Below are 13,375 nucleotides of genomic sequence, written 5' to 3'. Positions count from 1 at the left end.
ATGTTGCGTAATGTCAGATGAATGAAAGGACCCTATTGTTTGCCCTGTAACACGCAATACTTGAAGTTCATCTCCAATTACTGTATAAAAGATTAGGTTCCTCCAACACAGAAGGAAGCCTTTCAGTCAGCAGTGTGAGTTTCAGCTCATTTCTAAAGTTGTCCAACAAGTTTAACCCCTCAGTTTTTTTCCCAACATCCTACGAAATAGTCCTCTTCAAGAAAAAGAAAACTCATTTCCTCTCTGGTTCTTTTGCCAATTATTTTTGATCTCTGGTTACCTATCTTTTCCTCGGGGCACCAGTTTTCCCTACTCACTGTATCAAAATGTTGCGTAACTTTTAATGAATCTATTAGGTTCCCCCAAAGTTTCTTTATTCAGAGGAAAACAATCCTAATGTTTCCAATCCTGCCCTATAAAAGAAGTCCTTCTTCCATGGTTTCATCTCGACAAATCTTTGTTTCCCTTGTAAATTCCTTGATATCCTATCCAAAGAATAATTTCAAAACTGTATATAATAGTCCATATGAGAGCTAACTAATGATTGATAAAGTTCAGTGTGTCAGCTTGTTTTTATTTTATTGAAGACACGTCTACAAAAATCACATTCTTTCTCCAACAACTAATCAACTTTCCTGCACTTCTGAATTAAACCAAACAATCCTGATTTAAATCCCACATAAGAGTTTAACGTAGATGAATTGATGCCTGTATGTTAACTATCCAGGAATATTCACTAAATTTTTTGTTTGCTCTACAATTTTTGGCTGTGCCATCTGTGCTGATAAATTGCTATTATCTAGCTTTGTACAGTTTCAGGGGATGCTCTTGGCTATACTTCCAAATTAAGATAAAAAACAAAATTTACTAGTAATTCAAAGGAAACAACCAAGTGCACCACATGTTTTCTTCCATATTTCATTACATCCAAAACATTCCCTAAGGTAAACTTGTGTCGATTATGGTTAACTCAATTAAATAGGCTTGCTTCAACTATTTCCAGTGGTAAGGGGTCAGCAATCAGAGGACACCAATTTAAGGTTATTGGCAAAAGAGCCCAAGGTAACATGAGGAAAACATTTTTTTTATTTGGATTTTTGTTATGATCTGGAACGCACTCTCTGAAAGGGTTGTGGAAGGAAATTCAATAGCAGTCTCCAAAAGGGAATTGGATTAATCTTTGAAGGGAAATAAGGTGGAGAACTAAAGGGGCACAGCAGGGGTGGGGGACTAATTGGATGCCTCTTCCAAAGAGCCAGCTCAGACATGATGAAACGAGTGGCCTCCTTCAGTGCTACATTATTCTGTGATTCTATGAAATACTTCAAAATGGTTGCCCACCGCTGCTTCTCTCCATTGCAAGGGACACAGAGAGTGATTGCATTGTACTCAAGTAGCATTTCTTTGAAAGCTTTTTGTTTGAAAAGATGCAGAAATATGTTAGTGGATTAGTTGGGCAATTATTTTTTTGTGTCTGATTGTTCTAACAGCAAATATGCAGTCTAGAGGGGTTGGACATTATCCATCACTCTGAAACATTTGGACTTACACTTATATTAATAATAATGACTAAGTCCTGAAGAAGGGTCTCAGCCTGAAATGCTGACTGTTTATTCATTTCCATAGATGCTTCCTGACCTGCTGAGTTCCTCCAGCATTTTGTATGTATTCCTTTGGATCTCCAGCATCTGCAGATTTTCTCTCGTTAATGATGGAAAGAACTTGTTACATGCCCTTAATTAGATCCACTTTTTGATCTAGTGACCACGCAGGGACTAACTAACATTGCGGGCAGCATCCATAGGGTATGAAATTTAGTTGATAAGCCAGATTGCCCTTAACCTGGTCCCTGCCTTACCATAATATCTCTGCAGTCATGCATTCCTTTTGCTGCCTTTTCTGTGGCTCCTAGTTTCTGAAGGCCGCATTGTGGCTGCTCTGTGAAGTGGTTAGAACTGGGAGTGTGAGGAGGTGAGATGGCTCAGACTGCTCCAGAGGCCTACTGATAGCCCAAGCTGCTGGAAGGGTCTTCCACTCTCTCTCTCTCTGTACATACTATCTTTCTGATGATCAGAGAGATCTCAGCACAGTAAAAAATCAATTTTTAAGAATCTAATTAGAAAAGTCAGAATCAGAATCAGGTTTATAATCACCAGCATGTGACGTGAAATTTGTTAACTTAGCAGCAGCGGTTCAATGCAATACAGAATCTAGCAGAGAGAGAGAAAAAATAGTAATAATAATGAATCAAATAAAACGTAATAATAAATAAACAAGTAAGTCAATTACATATATTAAATAGATTTTAAAAATGTGCAAAAAACAGAAATACTGTATATTAAAAAAAGTGAGGTAGTGTCCAGAGCTTCAATGTCCATTTAGGAATCGATGGCAGAGGGGAAGAAGCTGTTCCTGAGTCACTGAGTGTGTGCCTTCAGGCTTCTGCATCTCCTATCTGATGGTAACAGTGAGAAAAGGGCATGCCCTGGGTGTTGGACATCCTTAATAATGAACGGTGCCTTTCTGGAACAGTAAATTAATAAATGCAACATAAGCAATTTCATTGAAAGTATTAATTAAAACAAAAGATAAAAGCTAAAACACCGACCTTTACTTACCATTTTATTAAGAGTCGGTCACCTCACTTGAATGACTGGTCCTAGACTGCGGCTGTGTTCCCTCCACTCTGTAGGATTGGGAATTGCCTTTGTTCTCAATGTTGACTCCCGTAGCTGAGTGGGAGGTCAGATGTGCTGCCTTCTAAACTCCAGTGTTGAGGTGTGTCATATTGTCATGCACAGGCATTTCTTTGGAGAACACAAGTTGACATTCAGTGGAGTAAAGCCCAGTGTAGCAGGTGGATACCTTTTCATCGTTTTGCAAATGTTGTTTGACTTGCTGAATATTTCCAGCACTTTCTTTGCCAGATTTCCATCAACAGTACATTGCCTTTGTTTTCATTCCATTTGATTTAGTAGAGCTCTATGATGAACAGTAATTAGTGTTGTTGTGGAGTAAGTGCTGGGGAATGAGCACCGGATACTAGCATTAGAAAAGAAGGTCAAGATATACGAAAGAATCAAGGTTTTAGACAGTCAGAAGAAGGGTAGTAATGCAGTACTGAATGGGGTCAGACTGAAGGCAACAATGAGGAATACAACATTGGTTTCAGAAAGTATGTGTTAATCGTACAACATTGGTGAGCATAGTTTCTAATTTCTGTGCCAGCTTCTAACTTAAATTTCTGGTTTCATTTTCTGAAGGTTGTATTTTGTAGAATTATATTTCCACCAGAGTACTGGTATAAATCCTGTTCATGTACTATTTCTACAGGAACATAAATGTTGATTGAATATACCTGATATTCCTTATAATACAATACAGATTCTGAAATACTCCACCCGAGAAGATGGTGGAGGCAGGAACACACACACACACACACTGCATTCAAAAGGTATCATATGATCACTTGAATTATCAAGGCTGGACTGAGGGTGAGGGGCCAGATAGGAAGTGTGATCACCCCCAAGGCTCTGTAACATTTGGAATTGCCTCTGCACTTGGTTTTGGGTCCTCTGATGGTGTGGGAGGACCACTGTGAGGCTATGGACCAAGTACTGTTAAGAGGGATTAGTTAAGTCAACGTGAGGATGATGGGCCAAAGGACTTGTTCATATGCTGTATGGTTCAATGACTCTGTGGCACCATGAATAGCTTATCAATCAAAAACTGGTGAAAATGAGATAAAAAATTGTCTAGAAATTAGATTCCACACTTTTTTTGCCACTGGAACAAATATGTATATTGTATTATACTAAGTGCCTAAACAGTTGATCAGAAAATAGAGAAGAAGTAAATTTAGAAATTGCTGGGGTGATTTTCACCCTGTTTCATGCAATCCTGGAACTCAAGCAGAGAACAGAACCACAGGTGAAATCAGGGCCTGAAAACCAGCCTTACCAGAGTTCATTAAAAAATAATAGATCATGAAGTCAGTGGTAGAATACCTTGCCCAGGGAAGTGTAGATGTTTGCATGTTAAAGCTGTTTTGTAAGCAATAGACCTTGCTACAGTGTACCCAACCCAGCTGCCAGCACAGAAAGCAGCTGCAGTGCTTTTGCCACTCTGAAGCATGGGAAGCCAAGGAGCAGTTGCAGAAAAGGTGGCCTTGGATGTAAGAGAAAACATTGGGGAGGGTAGATCTAATATGTCTTCAGTGGCCTTTGCCACTCACTCTACTCTGTCCTTCCTTGTGAACATGTACACACATCAGAGTCCTGCACTCTGACCTAGCTTCATACCTCTGGCAAAGACCACCTTTCAGGGCCCCAGACAGTCCTTCTAGGTGAGACGGCACTTCACCTGTGAGTCGGCTGGGGTGATATACTGCATCCGGTGCTCCTGATGCGGCCTTCTATATATTGGCGAGACCCAACGCAGGCTGGGAGACCGTTTCGCTGAACACCTACACTCTGTCCGCCAGAGAAAGCAGGATCTCCCAGTGCCCACACATTTTAATTACACATACCATTCCCATTCTGATATGTCTATCCAAGGCCTCCTCTACTGTCAAGATGAAGCCACACTCAGGTTGGAGGAACAACACCATATATTCCGTCTGGGTAGCCTCCGACCTGATGGCATGAACATTGACTTCTCTAACTTCCGTTAATATCCCACCTCTCCTTCGTACCCCATCCGTTATTTATTTATTATTTTTTTTTCTCTCTCTCCTTTTTCTCCCTCTGACCCTCTGACTATACCCCTTGCCCATCCTCCGGGTTCCCCCCCCGTCTTTCTCCCCGGACCTCCTGTCCCATGATCCTGTCATATCCCTTTTGCCAATCAACTTTCCAGCTCTTAACTCCATCCCTCGCCCTCCTGTCTTCTCCCATCATTTCGGATCTCCCCCTCCCCCTCCCACTTTCAAATCTCTTACTGTCTATTCTTTCAGTTAGTTCTGACAAAGGGTCTCGGCCCAAAACGTTGACTGTACCTCTTCCTATAGATGCTGCCTGGCCTGCTGCATTCACCAGCAATTTTTATGTGTGTTGCTGGAGGAACTCAGCAGGTTGAGCATCGTCTTCATGAGAAAAGAAATTGTTGAAGTTCTGGGTCAAAACTATTATTGCTTTCAATCTAGTATCCCTTACTACTTTTGAGTTAATTTCTTGTCAATCACCAAATAGTATTCTTATGCAAGGTAGAAATGAAAGAAACATCACAGTGTATAGTTAGTATTATTTAAGTTCTGCTTTTGGTTTTGATTTCATGTGGCTTGGAGGAAAAGTTATGCTATTGAAAACTAATACACCAGCAAGCATGGTGGCATCCACACTGGACTTCGAGGTGAGCGTTCCCGGGTTTAAATCCAGCCAACCTTTCATCCATGGTGAGTTAAGCATCAATCTAGCAACTTGGCCTCAAAAAACAGACAAGTGCTAAGGAAACAGAAAGATTGTTGTCTGATGCACCACAGGGCATGGAGAAGGAACAACCAACAAGAAAATTAATAAAAGATAAAAAAAGTTAAATGTAAGATGACAATTAAATCTATTGGATGGCAATTTGATGCTAAACTTATTAACAATGGACTTTATGTTACTACCTGTCTCCTGAGGCCTAATTGAATAGTTTCAGAAGACATTGCAAATCTACATAAAACGTATAGAAATATTTGAAATATTTATACACATTTCACAAAAAGTAATGAATTGTACACATCATGGCAGAACCATGTAGTGAAATTTCAGTTGGACTGAGATGCAGAGTTCATACAGTACTCCTAACAAGCCCCAATGCAATAGAACTTCATGACCTCTTCCAAATACAATCAGAATTTGCTTTAGAAAGATTAATTGAAGCAATTAAATGTCCTCCAATCTCTAATTTCCATGATGGCTTTGTCTTGATGCTATCAGTCATGGAGTTCATATTAACTTTTATATGTCTGAGAGATGACAATTTATAATTCAAACTATTTGTTTCAAATACTTTTGATCCTGTTTTGGTAGAAAGTGATTGATCAAATCTATGAGTGGGTTGATGACTTGGAATACATTTGCACACTGTAAATTTCTGGAGCTGATTTGCTTTTTCCAAAATTATTTCTTCTTCTCTTCTCTTCTCTTCTCTTCTCGGGTTTCCCTTTGTCACATGCTTCTCCTCCTCCCCCAACCCACGCATACAGAAGATCAGTTCCAAGAACCTAGTCACCACCAAAACTACCATTAAGGGGATACCTGACCAGAATATACACTTGCAATATTCTATTAATACCTTTGGAGATATTTTTTTATCTGTCTTGAATCCTGATTGGTATCCAAAATTCAGAATAGCATCCTAATACTGCCTGAAATCCTAAGATTTTTGTCAACCTTCAAAGTAGTGCACAAGGATGGTTATAACTGAAGATTTTCTTTGTAACATGTGGTTAGGCAGAGAAATATTTTTATCTATTGATCTTTACAGGCACAATATCTTGCTAAAAAATCATGAGTTCTTATCACAGCTTGATAACTGTAAGAGATCTCCACAGCATTAAGGTAATATAAATTCTGGATGAATCTAACCATACTGTGATTAAGTTTGACAGGAACTGTGTTTCAAGGGTGTGGTGTGCTGAGGACCAGCGTCCAGACATGCAACTTTTTTAAAAGTGATACTTCAAGAGTACAGGTGAGTTAAATCATTTGTGGCATTATCGCCCTGCTCCTGAGTAAACTGAGTGCTTTCAAAATGAGATTATGAAGGAGGTAACCTACCTATAATCAATGCTTAAGTTTCATAAAAGGACTTTAAAAAAGCAGATAGGATATAACTTTTCCAAACATGATTATCTTGCATAGTAGGGAACTTTGGTTTATATTCAAGGACTTAAAAAAAGCAAATAGGATGTATATTTTCCAAACATGATTATCTTGTACAATATAGAACTTTGGTTTATATTCATTTTGTATCAACAGATATTTCAACATTAAAAATGGCACATGTGCAAGTCTACAAGTAGATGTGATGTCTGAAAGCTTAGCTTGATAGCACCGCTATGTATGACAATAGGCCCTAACATGGAAGCGGAAAACAAAATAAAAACAAAATTGAAATGTGTTCTTTATTTTCCAGAGATTTGACTTTGACAGATATAGGATGTGACTGTATGTAGTCTATGGAACAAAAAAATTGGAATAGCTTATAGGACTTGTGAACACGTAACTTCATTCAGGTTTTGAGCAAAATGTCAATCCAATCTAAAGTTCATCTTCAGGTAACTTTTTTTTAAATTTAAAACATTTAAACTGTATCAAGCCTTGGAATCTCAACTAAAAGTTCTAACTTTACCTCAGCTCAGAGTTCCATTTCCTGTCTCTTCATGTCCCAAGGTGTCTAACTGAACTTGCCACACATTCTGCTGTTTCAAAGGAAAGTGCAGTTTCCCCAGCTTGTACGGAGGAGCACAAGGCAACCAAACTACTTGCAGTGCTGTGCAGATGAACTGTGTGTGCCATAATGTTATTGATGCAATAACCGCTCATTAAAACTTTCTCCAATACACGACAAACTCAGTTACCAAGCACTTTCTTTATGACTTGGTTATTAATGAAGTTATGCGTGTTTTCAGCAGTGTTTTATGACTGGGCATTTATTGGTCTCAAATGGAGCTGCTGGAACTACTTTTTAACACCTGCAAGTCATTTTCTCATGCACCCTAATATCTTTGCAAAACTGATCTGACTTGTTTCCTTTCTAACTTTTATACCATGATTCCTTCATATCTGACTCCGGAATTGTTTTCCCACTTGAGGCCATCATTTACTTTCTACTCATTATTTATCTGCTCGACTTTCTCTTCCTGAATATTTCTCTTGTGTTTTGACTCTGCTCAATTTTTTAAATTATTTTTTTCCACTCCCATCCCATGTAATGATTTCTTCTATGATTAGTAGGTTACAGCCAGTGACCCAGGACAGTGCTAATCTTCAATTGATCACACAACTAAAACATAACACCACCTAAACCAGGGATTCCCAATGTTCTTTAATGCAATGGACCAATACTATTAAGGAAGGGATCTATGGACCCCAGGTTGGGGACCTCTGATCTAAACCTTCTGTCCCTCTTTGCTCTCTGATGTTTTGGATGCTAATCATATTTCAGCCTGGAAGTTATTTTCAGTTTACCTTTCCTTTTGTTGTGATTCTCAGTAAAGTTTCTGACCAATGCATCTCTGTGTATGCAGTCCCGGCTTGCAGTTGTGGAACAAAAGGTTAAACTAGAGTCTTTTAGCATGAAAACAGGCCCTTCAGCCCAAAGAGTCCTTGCCAACCATCAACTGCCCATTGTTAGTGTTGAATTGTTTGGCATTTCAGTCACACAATCAGGTAATCGATCTATGAAATTCATTGCCACAGAAGGCTGTGTGCAGGATAAGCCATTGGGTATACTTAAGGCAGAGATGGATAAATCCTTAATTGGTAAAGGGGTTAAAGATTTTAGGAAGAAGGCAGGAGAATGTGTTGAAAAATTAAGCCAGAGCAAACATGATGGGCTGAATGGCCCATTTCTCTTCCTATATCTTATAGTCATATACAGCTCATAAACGGGCCTTTTGGTCGAACATACTCATACTGACCAAGTTGCTGATCTGAGCTCATCCATTGCCTGTGTTTGCCATGTCCACCTAAGCAATTTCTATTATTAAATTATTCCTCTGTTAGCATACAGATGGCATTGGAAGTCAAAAGCCTGGTACTCACTATTTTTAATAACACTATTTTTGATACTATTTTTGATGTTTTTAAAGTCCAACCGTGATCACAGTCTTTGTAGATTCCCATGGAGCACTGGATGGTTTCCCTGTGAATTATCTCTATGCAAAAGCTTGCACATGTTGATATTTAGCTTCAGTGTGGTGACCTTGGCAGACAGTATTTTAAAAGGGTTATAAGCATATTACAAGCAGTGCTTTTCCGGCTACTGGAGAATGAAATTGCTTAAACAATGGATACTGCAATAATTAGAGAGGGAAGGAGAGATGCTGCCAATTGGCCACAGGAACCTAGTCAAGGAGCTGGAAAATGGTACCTGTAGAATGCATACGCCTTGTACAAGGGTGCAGGGAGACTCTCAAAGACTACTGGTGGGGGGCAATTGACATGATGTTACCTAGGATAATCCCATTATGAATAAAGTTACATGAGTACAATTAATAAAAGCACTCACAGGGAGCCTATAATATTGAAAAGACTGAAGTTTTTTCTCCTTAAACTTAAGATTGTAGATGACTTAAACCAACACACACGTATGGCTGGAGGAACTTAGTAGGCTAGGCAGCATCTAAAGAGGGAAGTAAACAGTCGACATTTTGGACCAGTGGAGACCGGTCCACAGTCTGGATGAAGGACCTCAATATAAGATGTTGGCTGTCCACTTGCCTCGACAGACTGCCTTTTGATCGCTGGTGGAATCGCTCTGCTGCCACAGCAGGGAAGGCCTGTCATCCTGCTCAGAGAATGTTACCCAGTTTTTCTGCATTTTGGATATGGACTTGGGCTATAGACAATCTAATGGTTCTTTATATTCTGTGTTTTTCACACATTAGTTTGTGTGTGGGGAGGAGGGATTTGAGGGTTAATGATCAAGCTGCCATTCTTTTCTTTCTTAGTTTCATGGCTACCTAGAGAAGAAGAGTTTCAAAGTTGTATACTTTGATAATAAATAAGCCTTTAACCTTTGAGACCTTGCCCGCCCTGCTCAATTCACACAGTAATTTATGTGTGTTGTTTTAGATTTTCAGCACCTGCAGAATCTCTGTGTCTTTGGTTGACCTAATGTAATGTGAAAAGGAAACTGGCAGCTGTGGCAGAGATCAGCGGCTGCAGCCTGGAATGATCCTAGAGCTAGGAAGCTGAGAATGACAGTGACCTTAAAATCCATAGATCAAGCAGTCCAGGTTTATATCTAAACTTGCATTTAAAGTTGTGGGAGCTCACAGATCTCAAGGAGGACTGAAAAAGACATATCTCTTCAGATAAGCCTATGGGTACCTTTAGCTGAATAGGTTCCTTCCCCCACCCCCACCCCCATCATAGTCCCCTTGAATTCTATCATATCTCTGATACCTATAACTTCCATGCTACCCAGTCAGAGAAGTCTTAGTTATAATGAAAATTAAACTGCTGGAAGAACTCAGTAGGTTAGGCAGGATCTGTAGAGGAAAATAAACAGTTGACGTCTCAGGTTGAGACTCTTCACCCAGACCGTGGATCAATCTCCAATGGAAATCAATTTGGAGTGAAGAAGATGAAAGGAAGATTTTATCTTAAATGGGAGCAATATATAGAGAAAGCAGGAAGACTACTAAGTGCTGTAAGAATAGCCAGGCAGAGAATGCAGATTGAGGGCTGGTTCTTTGAATGGCTTCAGTGGAAAAGGGATAGCAAAATCTGGTTGTGCTTCAAATAAATAAGGGTTATAATTTATCAGACCAGTCAGGGTGATAATGATGCTGAGATGAATTTTGGATATTGTCTCAGTAAGATCATTTGAGGGAGTTTTATGTCAGTAAAATGTTTCTAGTTCAACAAAAATCCCACTGGAATATCAGAAGTCAAACTTCTGCCCAGTGCTAGGAGTCACAGAAATGAACATAATATTGTTCTACTCTGAGTTAAGCCTTTTTCCAACTGAACAGCACTGTTTTTTTAAGCAACAAACAATCTGCAGGTGGCACTCAGCAGATCGAGGAGCATCACTGGGCGGAAAGGAATTGTCATCCTCGCTCCTGTGCTGAGTTTAAACCTAAAAAGGTCAACAATTCCTTTCCTCCCACAGATGCTGGTCAAACTGCTGAGTTCCTCCAGCAGATTGTTTTGTTCACCCGATTTATCCCACCTCTGCAGCCTCTTGTGATTCCACTGTATTAATTTTAGAGCTTGGAGAACAATTTTCACTGTTCAACTAACAAATAGAAAAAAAACTGTCCTCTGCCCTCATTCAAGGTATCTCTGTTCTCCACTACTATGCCAGTTAGAAATCTTCTCCTCATATTCCTCTTCAAGAAAATACTGTGTCCCTTTACATGGTACGGCTTATCCTCTTGCATCCACTCAGAGCATATTGGTTACCAATTTACCTTTATATATGGCATTGCAGGTTCCCTTCTACTCTCATTCCAAGAAGAATGGCACCCCCTTTCTTCCATTTAGGGTAATACCGCTCCCATCCTTAGTCCTGTTGGCCACGCTCTCTCCCTTACTCCAAATCAAGGTAGTATGATTCTCATCCCTTTTCTATTCATTTGTTCTTCACTTCATTAAATATGCAATTGGAGGCACAAGAGACTGCAAAAGGTGGAATCTGGTACAAAAATACACAATGTCTAGAGGAACTCAGTACATAGGGCAGCATTCATAGAGGGAAATGGTTAGTCAATGTTTTGGTTGACACATTGATATTCCAATGTTCTCCTCTTATGCATCTTCCTGACACATCATGGTAATGTGCTTCCATTGTCCTCATCCCAACTTGAATTGGCACACTTCCACCCTCTCATTTCAGTAGATTTTTAACATTAATGGTTCTTCTTAAGTTAACTTTGCAAACATAATGAAATCTTTGGAGTGATCACATGGCAGATTGATCCTACCCCACCAAATTGCCAAAATGACGGCAGAAGTTAAAATCTACCCTCGTAGTTGGATCAAGAGAGAAAATAGATTAAAATATTTCATATTCATAGACAAAAGTCATGATGCTGACTGGTATATTACATATAAATTATTTAGTTTATTTTAGTTTACCAGCAAACCTAGCTTCCTTTTAAAATACCAATGACAAAATCTTACAGAAATATATAATTGCCCTGAGAATTTATAAAATCAAGTCTTTTCTATCCATGGTTCTCCCCACCTGAACAGATTTGCTAATTCATTAGCTTAGTAATCACTTGAAAAATTATAATTTAAGCATACTGCTGTTTCCAACAGAAAATTTCTATTTGAAAAATTTTAGTGTCATCTGCTATCTCCTTTTTATGGTTGATAATGTGGACAAATTATTTTAATAAATTTTATAGCTGCATCAGTATGTAAATTCTTTAGCAAATTCTATAAATTTGGTTATTGTGAAACATAATTTGCAGCAGTTTAAATGGTTAGAAATGATTAAAACATGATGATAAAAATAAATCTGTTTTCTCAATTGTGATGGCTGTCATCGGGTTTAAGGAAGCTATTATAGTGTACAGTAATGTCACAATGTCCCAATTCCTGACCATTTTAACTCTCCAATTGCAACCATAATGATTATATATTTTTTGTGAAGCTAAGGACTGCAATTGGCACCACATCATTTCTGCTCTTGATCTTACTGCTTGCAACGGCACTAGTCTGCTAACTCCATTTCGAGTGCATAGAAAAACGCAAGGTCAACAGAAAATCCTAGTTAGAATTCAGACAGAGCTAACTCTAGGAGTGTTCCAAAGTAAAATATTCAACAATATCTGCAGCACAAAGGAGGGTAGCAGATTACAGCATCAAATTTGTGTGGACTCTTTCAAAGTGCACTTAATTTCTAAGCTGTGTTGTCAAGTTGTTCAAACTAATTTTTAATGTATGTGAAAAATCAACTGTCAGTTCACATATTTACAGTAACTTAGAACTATTTTCAATAGCCAAATGGATATACCATTTTCTCGAGGACAATGCAATGGTCTATAAAATTATGTCGTTCTTCAGTTGAATATCAGCCAGGAATAACATTCAGTGATATATATTAATCACCTTCTGGAAAAGCTGGCTTCACAATCTATCTTTGATTTAATCCTTTTTCAAGCGAAGAATCAAAGTAACTTATACTACTTGTATGTTCTGTTTGAATGCCAGCCAAGGTTCTAAGCAGGCATGGAGCTTTCTGGTATATTAAATGACTATAAACTATATGATATTAAAATGTCAAAGCTATTTTTTTTAAAGTCATGGTTGTGATGATTAGTTTTGTATTGTGGTATGAAAGGACCCCTCATAACACAAGGATCTATATGTCATTCTTGCTCAGCTGGGAGTTGGATTTTTTAATAACTATGCCAATCAAAAGTTGCAAACATTAAATTCAGTTTTTACAGGACTGGTGCCAGTAAATAAGTTACAAACAGTGCTGTCTAGCTGTCATTTGATAGTAAAAGGTCAGCTCACAAGGAAGCTTTTTGTCTTTTTTACAAAAATGCTGAAGCAAGCAATGTCAAAATCCAGCTGCAACAACATGAAGGAGCAAAGACAAATGATAGCTTTCACTGTTGGAGAATGGGTACGCAGACTCAAGTACTGAAGCACTCTGCAGTAATATAGAAACAGCTGTAATAACTAAAATGAGGTGGATT

The sequence above is a fragment of the Mobula birostris genome, chromosome 5 (genome assembly GCF_030028105.1).
Source record: "Mobula birostris isolate sMobBir1 chromosome 5, sMobBir1.hap1, whole genome shotgun sequence".
Classification (NCBI taxonomy): Eukaryota; Metazoa; Chordata; class Chondrichthyes; order Myliobatiformes; family Myliobatidae; genus Mobula; species Mobula birostris.
This window is presented reverse-complemented; position numbering follows the sequence as displayed.